The sequence below is a fragment of the Canis aureus genome, chromosome 1 (assembly GCF_053574225.1).
Source record: "Canis aureus isolate CA01 chromosome 1, VMU_Caureus_v.1.0, whole genome shotgun sequence".
Lineage (NCBI taxonomy): Eukaryota > Metazoa > Chordata > Mammalia > Carnivora > Canidae > Canis > Canis aureus.
Window position 1 is genome coordinate 67,682,301 of NC_135611.1, and position 16,158 is coordinate 67,698,458.

At 36.1% G+C, this 16,158-nt stretch overlaps 1 long non-coding RNA gene across 1 annotated transcript in view; it reads left to right on the plus strand.

Moving 5' to 3' along the window:
- LOC144286733 (uncharacterized) overlaps window positions 1-14,632 on the plus strand; it is a 35,070-nt gene extending 20,438 nt beyond the window's left edge. The window contains exons 2-3 of the long non-coding RNA XR_013354680.1: window positions 10,333-10,420; window positions 14,492-14,632. This is a non-coding gene — a long non-coding RNA (uncharacterized LOC144286733). The remainder of the gene's footprint in view (window positions 1-10,332; window positions 10,421-14,491) is intronic.
- Window positions 14,633-16,158: the final 1,526 nt, after the last annotated feature.

The following is a 16,158-nucleotide window of genomic DNA, read 5'->3' on the forward strand; positions in this document are numbered from 1 at the left end:
CCACCAACACTAATAATGGAATGTAATATCACTACATATCCTGCAGCCATTAAAGGTTCAGTAAAGGAATACTACAAAAAAACTTTGTATTCATAAATTTGACAGCTTTGCCGAAGTGAACCATTTCCTCAAGAAGCACAAACTAATTCAACTCAATATGAAATAGATAATTTGAATAGACTTGTAAATATTAGGAAAATTAAATTTGCAATTAAAAACCCTCCCCCCAAATATTTAGACTCAAGTGGCTTCACTGCAGAATTTTACCAGACATTAAAAGAAGAGTTAACGTTAATTCTCTACAGTCACTTCCATAAAATAGGAGAGAGAGTTATACATCCTAACCCATTTTATGAAGCTAGTATTTCTCTGATACCGAAAACAAACTAAGATGGTATAAAAGAAGAAAAATATAAACCAATACCTCCTGCAAATATAGATGCCAAATTCTTTTTTTTCTGATGCCAAAATTCTTAAGACAATATTAGTGAATAGAATTTAGCAAAGTAATTAGAATTATACACTATTACCTAGAGGGATTTATTCTAAGAACATGAGGCTAGATAAATATTTGAAAAGTTAAAATACGATTTACCATATTAACAAGATAAGCTAGAAATATCACGATATATGAATTAATATAGAAAAACATTTGACAAATTCAAAACCTATTCATGATAAAAAAACTTTTAGAAAATTTAGAATAAAAGATCACTTCTCAAACTGATGAAGAACACTGACAGAAACTCTGCAATAAATATCATACTTAATATTTAATGGTTAAAAATGAATGCTTTCCCGGAAAAATCAAGAACAAGAAAAATGTATCCTCTCTTAGCATTGCTATTCAGCATGGTACAGGAAGTTCTAGCTAGCACACTAAGTTAAGGAAAATAAAAGGCATATAGATAGAAAAGGAAGAAATAAAGTCTCTATTTGCAGATGTTCTACATGATGTTCTACATACACATTTCTAAGGAATATACAAAAAGCAAAACAAAACTTTTAGAACAAGAAGTAAGTTCAGTAAGGACACAAGATACAAGACAAAAAGACAAAATCAGCTGCATTTTCATATTCTAACAATGAATATGCGGATACTGAAATTAGTAATATAATACCATTTATAATCACTCAGAAAAAAATCATGTGAACCTTAACAAAACATACGTAAATCTTGTAAGGTGAAAACTACAAAATGATGAGGAAAGAAACTGAAATTTCTAAATAAATGGAGAAATGTATTTTTTCATGGATTGGAAGTTTCAATATAGTAGCTGTTAATTCTTCCCAAATTGATATATGGTACAGTGCAATTGTGATCAAAATATCAGTAATATTTATGCTTAGATATGGACGAGGTTTTTATAAATTTGTATGGAATGCAAAGAGACTAAGTAGGCTAAAACAATTTTTAGGAAGGATAAAGTGGAGAAATCACTTTACTTGATTTTAAGGCATATAACTACGGTAATCAAGACTGCGATATTGGTCAAAAGATAGACACGTAGAACAATAGAACAGAATAAGGAACTCATACATACCTCTAAAGTATGGTCAACTGGTTTTTTACAAAGATGCAAAAGCATTTCAAAGGAGGAAGGAAAGTGTTTTTTTTTTTTTTTTTAGGAAAGTGTTTTTAACAAATGATGTTGGAGTAATTGGATAGCTATGGGAAAAAAATCCTCCACCAAAATGTCACAATTTATTCACAAATTCATTCAAAATGGATCATCAATTTAAATGTAAAACATAAAACTATGAAATGTTTTAAAGATTATATAGAATATGATCGTTAGGACCTAGGGCTTAGTAAAGAGCCTTAGATGTGACTCTGAAAAACATGATTCCTGGATAAAAGGAAATCCAATAAGTTAGTCTTCATCAATATTAGGAACTTTTCTCTTCAACAGATCCTATTACAATGATAAAAGGACAAGCTACAGACTGAGAGAAAATATGTGTAAGCCTCACTGGGAAAATGACTCATATTTGAATATACAAAGAATTCTCCTAACTCCCCAGGAAAAAAAAAAGGATAGAAATAAAAAAATATACAATTAGAAAATGGACAAAATACATAAAGAAACATATTACTGGAGAAGATATACAGATGGAAAATAAGCACAAGAAAAGATGTTCAGCATCACTAGCTATTACTGAAATAGAAATTAAGACCATGATGAGATATCACTTCACATATATTAGAACAGCTGAAAAAAAGAAAAATAGTGAGGTATCTAATGCTGATGAGGTTGTAGAGAAACTCAATTTCTCAAGTTTGTTGTTGGGAATGTATAATGTTATAGCCTCTCTGGAAAATACTAATGTGACTCCATAATTATGTGGAAATGCAAACTTTCTTAAAGTCAAAGATAATAAAAGAGCAGCCAAAACACAACAGCAGAGTACACACAGCATATACCAGAGACACTTCCTGAAATGCCAAGCCCTGGGGAGTGTAGGACCTCTTTTTAATATGGCATTACTCTTAGGTGCAGGAAACATAACACACTTTCATAAAATGCAAAAAAATAGAAACCTAGCCAAAATGACAATATGGAGGATTGTCTCCAAAAGAAAGGACAGGAATATATCATAGCCAGGGATTTGCTAGAAATACAGATGGGCAATATATCTGAACAAGAATTTAGATCAACAGTCATAAGACTACTTGTTGGATTTGAAAAAAGCAGAAAAGACAACAGATAAACCTTGACCCTGCAGAGATAAAAGACCTAAAAACTGGTCAGGCTGAAATAAAAAATACTGTAACTGGGATGCAAAACAGACTGGATAAAATCACAATGAGCACTGAAGAAGCAGAGGAGAGAATAGGTGATATAGGAGATAAAGTTATAGAAAATAATGAAGCTGAAAAGAAGAAGGAAAGAAAACTATTAGATCACAAAGATAGATATAGGGAACTTACTGATTCTATAAAGTGAAATATATCTGTATCCTAGGAGTCCCATAAGAGCAGGAAAAAGGGGAAGAAGGCTTATTTGAACAAATTATAGCTGAGAATTTCCCTAATCAGGGGAAGAAAACAGACATTCAAGTCTAAGAGGCATCCAGTACTCCCCTCAAGATCAATAAAAACAGATCAACACTGTGACATAGCATAGCTATATGATATTTATAAAATACAAATATAAATAGAGAATTCTGAAAGCAGCTAAGGACAAAAGTTTCTTAACCTACCAGGGTAGACACATAAGGCTTACAGTAGACTGTTCATAGAGACCTGGCAGGCCAGAAAGGGCTGGCATGTAATTCAACGTGCTAAATGGGAAAAATATGCAGCCAAAAATACTTCATCCAGCAAGGCTGTCATTCAGAATATAAGGAGAAATAAGGAGTTTTCCAAGACAAGCAAAACTAAAAGAGTTTGTGAACCATAAACCAGCTCTGTAAGAAATATTAAAGGGGACCCTTTGAGCAGGAAAGAGAGGCCAAAAGTCATAGACTAGAAAGGAATAAAGACAATCTACAGGAACAGTGACTTTGCAGGTAATACAATGGTACAAAATTAATATCTTTCAATAATTACTCTGTAAATGGGATAAATGCTCCAATCAAAAGACATAGGGTATCAGAATGGATTAAGAAACAAGACCCATCAATGTGCTGCTCAGAAGAGACTCATTTTAGGCAGAAAGATGCCTCTAGATTGAAAGTGAGGGGATGGAGAACCATCGATAATGCTAATGAACATCAAAAGGAAGCTCGAGTAGCCATGCTCATATTAAACAAACTAGATTTAAATCAAAGACTGTAATAAGAGACGAGGAAGGACAGTCGGTCACAATAAAGGGGTCTATCCAACAAGATCATCTAACAATTGTAAATATTTATGCCCCTAAACTTGGGAGCAGCCAAAATGCTTAAATCAACTAATAACAAACCTAGATTCATTTATAAGAATAACATAATAATAGTAAGGGACTTTAACACCCCACTCACAGCAGTGGACAGATTATTTAAGCAGATCAACAAGGAAACAAGGGCTTTAAAGGACTCACCAGTCGGACTTAGCAGATGTATTCAGAGAATTTCACCCTAAAGCAGAAGAATACACTTTTTTTTCAACTTCACACAGAACACTCTCCAGAATAGAGCACATATGGCGTCACAAATCAGGCATCAACTTGTACAAAATGATTGAGATCATCCCATTCATGTTTACAGACCACAAAGCTATGAAACTTGAAGTCAACCACAAGGAAAAATTTGGAAGGACCACAAATACATGGATGTTAAAGAACATCTTACTGGTGAATGAATGGGTCCATCGGGAAATTAAAGAAAATTTTTTTAAAATACATGGAAGCAAATGAAAATGAAAACATGACAGTCCAAAACCTTTGGGACGCAGCAAAGGCAGTCCTAAGAGGGATGTATATAGCAATACAGGCCTTCCTCAAGAAGCAAGAAAAGTCTCAGATATACAACCTAAACTTATACCTAAAGGTACTGGAAAAAGAACAGCACATAAAGCCTCAATCCAACAGGAGAAGGGAAATAATAAGAACAGAAATTAATGATCTAGAAATAAAAACAACAGTAGAACAAGTCAATGAAACTAGAAGCTGGTTCTCTGAAAGAATTAACAAAATTGATAAACCCTGAGCCAGACTTATCAAAAAGAGAGGAGAAAGGACCCCAATAAATAAAATCAGAAATGTCAGAGGAGAGATGACAACCAACACCACAGAGATACAAATAATTATAAGAGAATATTATGAGCAATCATATGCCAACAAACTAGGCAATCTAAAAGAAATGGATAAATTCCTAGAAACATATGAACTAGTAAAGCTGAAACAGGAAGAAATAAAAAATATGAACAGACCCATAACCACCAAAGAAATTGAGTCAGTTATCAGAAATCTCCCAACTAAAAAAAGTCCATGGCTGGGGGTGGGGTGGGGTGGGGGGCATCCCAGGGGAATTCTACCAAATATTTAAAGAAGAATTAACACCTATTCTTCTGAAATTGTTCCAAAAAATAGAAATGGAAGGAAAACTTCCAAACCATTCAATGAGGCCAGTAGTACCTTGAACCCCAAACCAAAGACCTCACCAAAAAGAATAACAGACCAATATCCCTGACAAACATGAAGGCAAAAATTCTTTTTTTTTAAAAGATTTTATTTATTTGACAGAGAGAGGGAGAGAGAGCAAGTGCACAGCAGGCAAAGAGAGAGGGAGAAGCAGGCTCCTCGCTGAGCAAGGAGCTGATTTGGAGCTAGTCCAAGGATCCTGGGGTCATGACTGGAGCCAAAGGCTGATGCTTAACCAACTGAGCCCCTCAGGTGACCCATAATGCAAAAATTAGCTAGTCTCAACAAGAGACTAGCTAATAGGATACAACAGTACATTAAAAGGATTATTCACCATGACCAAATGGGATTTATTCCTTGGTTATAGGGTGATTCAACATCCACAAATCAATCAGTGTGATACATCACATTAATAAAAGAAAGGATAAGAACCATATGATCCTCTCAATAGATGCAGAAAAAGCATTTCACAACTTACAGCATCCTTTCTTGATAAAAACCTTTAGGAAAGTAGGGATAGAAGGAACATACCTCAACATCATAAAGGCCATGTATGAAAGACACACAGCAATATCATCCTCAATGGGGAAAAACTGAGAGCTTTCCCCCTGAGGTCAGAAACATGACAGGGATGCCCACTCTCCACTGTGGTTCAACATAGTACTGGAAGTCCTAGCCTTAGCCATCGGCCAAGAACAAAAAAGTAAAAGGAATCCAAATCCACAAGGAAGAGGTCAAACTTTCACTCTTAACAGATGACGTGATAGTCTATGTAGAAAACCCAAAAGACTCCACCAAAAAATTGCTAGAACTGATCCATGAATTCAGCAGTCTTAGGATACTGAATTAATGCACAGAAATCTGTTGTATTTCTACCCACCAATAATGGAGCACTAGAAAGAGAAAGAGAAACCAAGGAATCGATCCCACTTACAATCACACCCAAAACTGTAGGATACCTAGGAATAAACCTAACCAAAGAGGTAAAAGATCTGTACTCTGAAAACTATAGAACATTCATGGGAAAAAATGAAGAGACAGAAAGAAATGGAAAAACTTTCCATGCTCATGGATTGGAAGAACAAATATTGTTAACATGTCTAATTGCCCAAAGTAATCTATGCATCTAATGCAATCTCTATCAAATTAACACTAGCATTCTTCACAGAGCTATGACAAATAATCCCAAAATTTGTGTGGAACCAGAAAAGACCCCAAATAGCCAAAATAATGGCGAAAAAGAAATCCAAAGCTGGAGGCACCACAATTCTAGACTTCAAGCTCTATTACAAAACTGTAATCGTGAAGACATGGTACTGGCACAACAGCAGACACATAGATCAATGGAACAGGACAGAGAACCCAGAAATGGACCCACAGCTGTATGGTCAACTCATCTTCGGCAAAGCAGGAAAGACTGACTATCCAGTGGAAAAAGGACAGTGTCTTCAACAAGAGTTGGTGTTGGGAAGACTAGACAGTGACATGCAGAAGAATGAAACTGGACCACTTTTTTATACATTACACAAAAATAAACTCAAAATGGATGAAAGACCCAAATGCAAGACAAAAATCCATCCAAATCCTAGAGAAGAACAGAGGCAGCAACTTCTTTGACCTCGGCTGCAGCAACTTCTTGATAGACACGTCTCCAGAGGCACAGAAAACAAAAGCAAAAATGAACTACTGGGACTTGATCAAGATAAAAAGCTTCTGCACAGCAAAGGAAACAGTCAATAAAACTAAAAGGCAGCCTATGGAATGGGAGAAGGTAGTTGCAAATGACATATCAGATAAAGGGCTGGTTTCCAAAATCTATAAAGAACTTATCAAAATCAACACCCAAAAAGTAGAAAATCCAGTCAAGAAATGGGGATAAGATATGAACAGACATTTCTCCAGAGAAGACATAGAAATGGTGAACAGGCACATGAAAAAAGTGCTCAACATCATTGATCATCGAGGAAATACAAATCAAAACCACAATGAGATCCCACCTCACACCTGTCAGAAGGGCTAAGATGAACAAGCCAGGAAACAACAGATGTTGGAGAGGATGTGGAGAAAGAGGAGCCCTCCTGCACTGTTGGTGGGAATGCAAGCTGGTGCAGCCACTCTGGAAAACAGTGTGGAGGGTCCTCAAGAAGTTAAAAATAGAGCTACCCTAGGACCCAGCAATTGCGCTATTGGGTATTTATCCAAAGGATACAAAAATAGTGACTTAAAAGGGCACATGCACCCCAAATATTTATAGCAGGCTCAGCCGGAAGCCAGCTTCTCCTCTCCCTCTGTCCCTCCCTCTGCTCCTGCTCTTTTTCTGACTCTCAAATAAGTGAATGAAAAATCTTAAGGTAAATAAACAAATCTTAAGAAAAAAAGCTAAAGCTAATAAATTTTTATCATATTGGCAAAAGATGATTTTGTTAAATGGGAAAATGACCTATATTTACAAAAGTAACATTTAAATGCATCAAGTTTTAACAGTATCGGGAGGAAATACGAGAGAGTATTTGACATAGTCCTGATGTGGAAAGTGGGCTTTTTCAAAAGACTGGGCTGAAAAGAATGCAATGAACTGTTAGCAATTAAAAAAAAGATGGACAAATTTAAATATCTAGAATTAGTCATCTACACAGCGATAAACCAACATATCTATCAATATCAGAGTTCAGAGAACAAACCAAAAAATGGAGAGTAAAATGCATAATTTTGAAGAACATGAGTTGCTAAAAGCATCAGCTCTGGAAGCTAATGAGCAAGGTTCAGATCCCACCTGTGCCTCCTACTTTATTCGTTATTAGGCTTTAAGCGATTTATCCAAACACTCTGCCTCTATCTATCATCTATCTATTATCTATGTATCTATCATCCATTATCTATCTTTACCTATCATCTATCTATCATCTATCATCTGTGTCCACATCCCATATATCCACCATCTTTTCCATTATCTGTGTATCTATCATCTATTTTCTTTTTTTTTAAAGATTTTATTTATTTATTCATGAGAGACAGAGAGAGAGAGAGGCAGAGACACAGGCAGAGGGAGAAGCAGGTTCCCTGCAAGGAGCCCAACGTGGGACTCAATCCTGGGACTCCAGGATCGCGCCCTGGGCCAAAGGCAGGCGCTAAACCGCTGAGCCACCCAGGGTGCCCGTATCACCTATTTTCTTTTTTTTTTTTATTTTTTTATTTTCTATCATCTATCATCTATCTATCATCTATGTATCTATCATCTATTATCTATCTATGTATCTATCTATTGTCTATGTATCTATCATATATTTTCTATCATCTATCATTTATCTATCATCTATCTATATCTATTATCTATCAATCTTATCTATGTATCTATCTATGTATCTGTCACCTATCTACCTACTTATTTACTGATTCATTTAACTTATTGTGGTAAGACAGTTAACAGGAGATTATTTTATTTTAACTATTATAAATATACAAGACTGAAGAGGGCATGAGAAACAAATACTGCTGATGAGGGGGTAAACGGTCGAATTCGGTTTCGTCCCCGCCTTGAGCGTTGGGGTCCTCCAGCCCTGCCCAGCGCCTCACCTCTACGCCCCCGGGGGCACCTGCACCTCCTGCGGGGGCAGGACAGAGGGTCGGAGCCGGGGGCTCAGGGCACCTGTCTTCCTGGCCCGGGACTGGGAGAGGCTGTGGCCCAGGGCTGCTGGGATCCTAGGGGCAAAGGGCAAGCACGTTAACATCCTGCCCTGTGAGTCTTGGAGGACGTCTTGGTCTTGCTCCACCAACCGGATTGCTCTCCTTCTGCTTTCCTGCCCTAAAATGCATCCATGCCCCTTGCCTGCAGCTGCCTTCTCTCTAACTCTCCTTGTCCTTGCAGGTTTATTCTTTTATTAGCATTACTTTCATATCTAGAGGCAGTGGAGATAAACACAAGAGTTCAATCTCCGCAGCTCAAATGCTACTCGTTTCTAAAGTTACCACAAGAAATGTGACTTAATTTTAAATTGAAAACTGAGGGGTGCCTGGGTGGCTCAGCCAGTTGAGGGTCTGCCTTTGGCTGTGCCGGGATGGAGCCCTGGGAGTCTGCTGCTCCCTCTGACACTCCCACGCTTATTCTCTCTCTCTCTCTCTCACGCTCTCTCTCAAATAAATACAATCTTTAAAAAAAATCGAAAAGTAAGATGAAAACTTAAAATGGGTGCCTTCGCTGGGGTCATGATCCCAGGCTCCTTGGATTGAAGGGAGGGTAGGAGGCCTCCCTGCTCAGCCGGGTGCCTGCTTCTCCCTTTCTCCTCCTCTGCCCCCTACTTGTGCTTTCTCTTGCTATCTCTCTCTCTCTCAGATAGATAAATAAATAAATAAATAAATAAATAAATAAATAAATAAATAAATAAATCTTTTAAAAAATTAAAATAAAATGAGTGTTGAATTTGGTGGATGAGGCCACCTCCATCTCTATATTTCTATGATTTTTCAGTTAAGCGTGAATCAGACACAGAGTAATTTGACTGTTTTATAATGTCCACATCCCATATATCCACCAGAGCTCTGTCAAGTATATTTTTACAGCTCCCTTTTCCTTTTTTGATTGAGATTTGCTTCTCAATTTGTCTCACCCGTTGCTTCTGTTTGATGTAGGAGCGCGGCCTGCAGAGGGGGATTTGCCACAGTGAAGAACTCTCAGCACACTGTGAAGGAAATCTTCAGGGTCAGGCTTGGGGACTATCTGTATAACTTATATTTCTTTAAAGTCCACATTGCATGGAATTTATGGGAGAACCAATTTAGTGACAATATTAGAAATGCAAAAACACCAGATAATCACTAGCAGGTCCAGGAAAATGTTAATTGGAATAAAAAAAAGATAATAAAAAACGTCCTTCACTTACATAGGATGTTACTGATTTGTTGGCATCGGTCGACTTTCACAGATGTTTCCTACAAGATTTGAACATGGAAATTAAGGTTAACCAGTGTCACGTGATGTGTAAATACCTACCTTAGGCACATATTCGTCAGTTTTTACCTGTTGCTGGACTGTAATACAGTCCTCTCAAAGGGGAGCTTTATCTTTTCTGCTCTGTAATTGTTTTCATTTCCATTAAAAGAGAAAGATACCAATAATAGATAGAATGAGAGCATGCAATCTATGTTATGTCAGTAAATCCTTGGTGTCTCTTAAAACCTCACCTAAACTTGCAATTCCCTTGACAGAGCACGTAGCAAGGCCTTTCTCCAGCTGCTGTTTTTGCTGATGAGATGCCAAATGTCTTTACAGATACATCTCAAAAGAGAGAGAGAGAGAGAGGGAGAGATGGGAATGCAATTACAGGAACGCTGTTCTCAAAAGAAGTAGTTCAGAGAAGGTAAGTGGTTTTCATACTTACTGGATCACCACACAAATGATGTTCATTAACAATAAAAGATGATTTTATCTGCTTTTTAAATGTCAATTTATATCCAATAAATAATGTGTGAAATATCCATCAATTGCTACTCAAAACTACAGAGCTTCATCCTGTCATAGTTTTGTTGTTGTTGAGAAAAATCTCTAAATTTAAACTTTGAGTATTGTTTTCATTTACCTGGAATCCAATTTATGTTTATACATCAATACTCATGAGTTATACTTTGAAGACTCGTTGTACCACAATGTCTGTAGAGGCAATCGATATGTAAATATTACTTATTTGCATGTACATCATGTTTTTATGTAAATAATGTAAGAAAGGTAGCATTAGTGTTCTAAACTTAATGAACTCTAGAATCTGCAACTAAAATTTCATCAATTTCCTTTCCTGTTTTCAATGTAAAAAAACCAATATCCAAATAATTTCTCTTACTTCTATTTCTCACACTGGATTCCACCTTCCAGAGTTTGCTCTTTATGCATAGGGATGTTAGTGTGGATGAATATTCATATGTGTGTGCATATTATTTGCATTAATATTCTTTAATGAGGATTGGCACATCAAAAATTTCTAGTGTCAAATTTGAGGTTTCAAAAGTATTGACTGTTTGCTTATTGCCATATTCTCCACAAGTTTGCAACCAGCATTTCAACTTGTTATTGTTAGGGCCCCGGTAAATAGAAATCTTGCAAGGTAACTACAAAAAAAGTAAAATAAAATAACTTGTTTTTCTCTCTCTCCCTCTTTCTTTTTCTCTCCCATTCTCTCTCTTTCCTTTTACTCTCTCCCATCTTTCTTCTCCTTCTTCTTCTTTTTTTAAATAGTAAACATAGCAAATTGAGTTCACAGTTATTTGAGATTAGATGGTCTTTCTTATTCATCCCTTTCTAAGCTTACACGTCTCTTCTTTAAAGCATCAAATTGTTACAAAAGTATGTAGAAAAAATAAAACCGCTTTTGAGGCCGGGTGATACATTTTAGTGTTCTTGGATATAGGTGTAAATTGAAATGGAATAAAACAAGCAAGAGCAAACAGGGTAAGAATTAAAAGCACTTTATCTTTGTTCTTTCATTTCCTTTACTACCGAGTGCAATCAACACTTTACAACAGGGTTAATGCACTCTCTTCAAACATGCTATTATTCTTTCACAAGAGCACAATAACTTTATTAGTTATGCTGTCTACAATCTTTCCAAAGTGACAAGACTGTGTGGGTGGGTAGATCACAAGCACTTCTTGGTACCCTCTGTTGGAGTGTTTTCAGTATATACCAACAATAGCAGCGAGAGCCATACAGCTGCAGGTACTCTTAATGGTGGAAGTTCTAATTTTAATTAGTATAATTAACTAAAAAAAAAAGAAAAAAAGAAAAAGAAAAAAACCTAGAGGTTTACTCTTTCTGCTCAGCAGTTATTGAATATTCAGATCTACATCTGCTTTCCATTCAAGCAAAGCTGGAGTTGCATCACTTTGTTTTAAAACAGTCTAGTTTTTATTTATTTATTTATTTATTTATTTATTTATTTATTTATAACTCTTTTTAAAGATTTTATGTATTTATTCATGAGACACACACACACAGAGGCAGAGACACACAGTCTTAGTTTTATTTCATAGGAAGGCAACTTATTCCTGGATAGTTTGCTTTGGTGTAATTTGCCCTCAATGGTTTTCTTGTGTTTCTAAAAACCCTTTACAAAATAAAAACACAAAAATGTGATTTGAACAACATATAAAATATTGCGTAACGTGTCATTATTAAAATTTTTTATTTCAACCTGGTTTTTTTTACAGATATAAACAGAAAATCCTGTCTTGTTGATGCTTTTCTTGCTTTTACTACTACTTTCAAAAGAACTGATAGCAGAAAGCATTATAAGTGTAGAAATCAAAATCAAATAATGTGAATTAAACATTTACAGTATAACATCATATTGGGTAATTCATCACTGTGGTTTCAAATGGGAAAAAAATTGCAAAGGTATCTGTTATGGGCTGAATTGTGTCAATAAAGTCCTAACCCTGGCAGCTATGAATGTAACCTTACTTGGAAATAGGATCTTTAAAGATGTAATCAAGTTAAGATGAGATCATACTGGATTAAAGTGGACACAAATCCAATGGCTGAGGTTTTTATAAGAAGGGGAAATAGACACACAGGAAGAAGGCCATGTGAAGATAGAAATTGGAGTTATTTATTTATTTATTTTTAGGATTTCATTTTATTGGGAAGCCTGGGTAGCTCAGCGGTTGAGCATCTGCCTTTGGCCCAGGGCCTGATCCCAGAGTCCTGGGATCAAGTCCCGCATTGGGCTCCCTCCAGGGAGCCTGCTTCTCCCTCTGCCTGTGTCTCTGCCTCTCTCTCTCTGTTTCTCTCATGAGTAAATGAATTAAAAAATCTTAAAAAAAATTTAATTTTATTTTAATTAAATATGATTCATTAATATAGAGAGTATTAGTAGTTTCAGAGGTAGAGGTCAGTGACTCATCAGTTGTATATAACACCCAGTGCTCATCACATCAGTGCCCTCTTAACATCCATCCCCTAGTTACTCCATCCCCTGAACCCCCTTCCCTCCAAGAACCCACTGTTTGCTCCCTATGGTTAAGAGTCTCTTCTGTTTTGTCAAAATCAGAGCTATTCTGCATAAATCAAGGAATGCCAAGGATTGCCACCTACCATCAGAATCTAGAAAGAAGCAAGGAAGGATCCTTCCTTATAGCCTTCAGAGAGATTATGGCCTTGCTGACATCTTGATTTCAGATTTTTGGTCATTGGTACTGTGAGACAATACATTTCTGCTGTTTTGAGTCCAGAGTTTTTGGTAGTTTCTTACAGTAGCCATAGGAAACAAACACAGTCTCCTTTGACTAAGTGAGATTGCTTCTAATCAAGGAGATTCTGTTATTGGAGAAAAGCCTTAAAGCCCTACAAAGCACACAATTTGTCTGGAAACATAGGCAATGCTGAAAGAACAGTTCGTAGGAGGGGAAGACATAGAAACTGCTTTTGTGCACCATTCCAGGAGGACAATTACCTCCAGGCAACTGGTGAAGCCACAGATATTCCACAATAATGGGGCACATCCTGAGGCTCTTGGAATACTGAATTTCTAAGAAGGGAAAAGGTAATATGTGTATCATCACTTTATCAACTACTTCACATAGGTGATGTTCTCTTTTGAAACCATTTTTTGAGCAATTAGCAAAGTAGAGAATTGTCAAATATAATGAATGAGAGTTTCAAATAAATTTAGGGCTGGAAGTCTTAGCACAAATCTCGACAACTTATTAGTCTGTTTGTCTCTTTCCTTGGCTCTTGCTCTTCTGTGTTTTGGCCCTAGCTTGATACAGCCAAGCATCAGCTTCTGATATTATTTGCAAATACTAGGAATCCCCTAATACTGAGAGTGCAAAACATAGATGATCCAGAGAGGATAATGTATTAGATAAAGAGAATAGAAGAAAAAGATAGAAACAAAATTTTTACAGATTGACTGGATACAGAATAATTAAAAGATGGCACATTCCATCAAGGAGAGGAAGTAACCCTTGGAAAGGAAGCAGGAGAGAGGAAGCACAGAAGTAGTGCCCTGGAAAAATAAGGAAGGTTGAAATAGTATTAGAAGCAGGAAGAAAAAAAAAAAACCCTAAAGTGCATTTGAGAGCAATATTTAAGAATAATATACAGGACTATAACTTCATAAGTATCTTCATGAAATGAAATGATAACCCGATTCAAAACAACTATTAAATAATTATGTAAATACATATCTTGATCAAATATATGATTTAGGTTTATAATATATTTGTGAGAAGATATTTAGAGGTCATAACTAATAATTGGTGTCTTTATATTAATAGAAGTCCTATTGCTAATAGGAGCTTCTATGATATTTCATTAGTATTTATAAAATACTTCAATCATTTCCACAAAATGTGATATAGAATATTATCAGAGTTTTGTGTATACATTGTGTGTGTGACACTGTCTCTGGATAAACAATATAACTTTTTTTTTTCAGAAAGCCTTATCTGCTCAAATAACGTTCACACTCGATTACTCATATGATGAGAACAAAGTCCTCCACTCCTGTGAATAGATAAGAGGCCCAGAGGATGTGAGAAGAGAATGCAGTGGAAGAAACATTTCATAATTTATCAAGATGTGCTGTAAATTATTTAAAAACATAAATATTATCACTATATGGTTATTCCATCCTGTTTGCTCCTCTCTGTCTATGCTATTTTTCCCTTTTCCCAATTTTTCCCTCTTCTACTCTTTGTTAACTTAGTCTTTAAAATCATTAAGTTTCCAAAGTACTATTAGCCTGAAAAATGTACATTCTCACTACCCAGATTAATCTATTAAGCCACTAATCTCATCTCTCCCTCTTTGAGCCACTGTTTTCTTCTTTCTGTTGCCTAGAGATCTGTCCGTGATGTCAAAATTCTCTCTACTACTTATAATTCCACAATGGTAAGAATGGGGATGAGGGATGATGGATATTAGGATATTAGATGAAATTAAAATTTCCTACATTTCCTTTAGACTGTGAGGATATACATATTTCTTTGGGAGGACAGAGTATATATATATAAATATATATATAACAATATATAATTATATATTGTATAATTGTATATAATATATATTATTGTATATATATTGTATATAATATATATTATATTATTATATATTGTAATATATATACAATATATGCAAAACAAATAAACCCAAGACCTGCCTTTCAGGGCCCAGGGCAGACCAGCATTTTTGGCATCTCTAACTCTGACCTAGTCCTTTCTCTGAACACCCACTGCTGGCCATCTTTGTCTAGCTGTCTAGAAGGATCTGTACAGGCGTTTTCTGTTTAAATGCAAAACACATTGATCTATTATCAAATAACATTTTAGTGGGTATTATCCATTATTATCCAATGGCAGGCCCTGGAGGAAGGAGATAGGGCCCTGAGAAGGCAGAGAACCTGTAAGATAAGGATTCCAAGGGAAGAAAGGTAAGTGGAAGGAGCTAAGGGCAAACTACTTTGTAATTTTGATAGCCTTGCAAACTGAAAAGTGCTACAATCACCCCATTGTCCAAAACTTTGCCACAGTTTCTTGAACATTCCGTATTTAATTCTCATCTGTTGCTTTAGATTTGAGTTTAGAGTTTAGAGTTTTAGAGTTTCTGTACGTTAGATTTGAGAGCACAGATAGGTTTTTCCCTCTTCAGTATCCTCCCAGGTACTTTTTCTCTGATACCATTGAAAGCCTGTATTTGTTCTGTACTCAGATGTATTCGACAGATTTGCTAACTGGAGCTATGATATGGGCGCCTGTGTGGCTCAGTTGGGCAAGCATCTGACTCTTGATATCGGCTCAGGTCCTGATCTCAGGGTTGTGAGACTGAGCCCTGCATAGGGCTCCTGTTTAAGATTCTCTCCCTCTAACCACCCCCACCCCCCAATGGCCCAACTCTGTATTGATCACTCACTCTCAAAAAAAAAAAAAAGGAAACATGAAAAATTTGTCTTAAATACCTGTGTCTTCCTTTTGGGTTTTATCATAATTTGACTTCTCTAAAAGATTTTTTTCTTTCTAGGTTCAGTGATAGTTTCCATACACAACCCTTAGTTCTGTTGCAATAACCTTCGCACAGTGACTTTAATTTTACTAATTATGTCTTTTA